Genomic DNA, 463 nt, shown 5'->3' on the forward strand with positions numbered 1-463 from the left:
CTGTGAGCTGAGGTGCCACGGCACTCTGCCCAGGGGGATAGCTTGAGACTCTGTCTCAAAAAAAAAAAAAGACTGGTTACTGAAGAAAGTGACAACCTGGAAACTCCAGTAAGTGTAGACCACCTCACAAAAAAAGTCCTCAAGTAAAACCTATTCTTTTGTCAAAGAACCAGGAAAAGGACATGAAACTTTTAGACAATAACCACTCAACCCCAGGCAAATATCACAGAAGTTGCAGCCCCACCCGTACTCTCATCAGCAAAGGCCAAATGTAGGGCCTGGCTTTTCACTTGGCCAGGCTATAACAAGGCACTCCCCACCTGTCCTTCTTCCCTCCACTCCCACCTGGTATGGTGTCAGGAGAGGCCAAGTGGGAGCTGGGATGTTCATTCTTGCTGAGCAGTAATAAGCACCCCTGCACGTGGCGTGGTCAGTGGGGACCACATGGGGATCTTGGACTTCT

The sequence above is a fragment of the Otolemur garnettii genome, unplaced genomic scaffold (assembly GCF_000181295.1).
Source record: "Otolemur garnettii isolate 467f Iridium unplaced genomic scaffold, OtoGar3 scaffold00022, whole genome shotgun sequence".
NCBI lineage: Eukaryota > Metazoa > Chordata > Mammalia > Primates > Galagidae > Otolemur > Otolemur garnettii.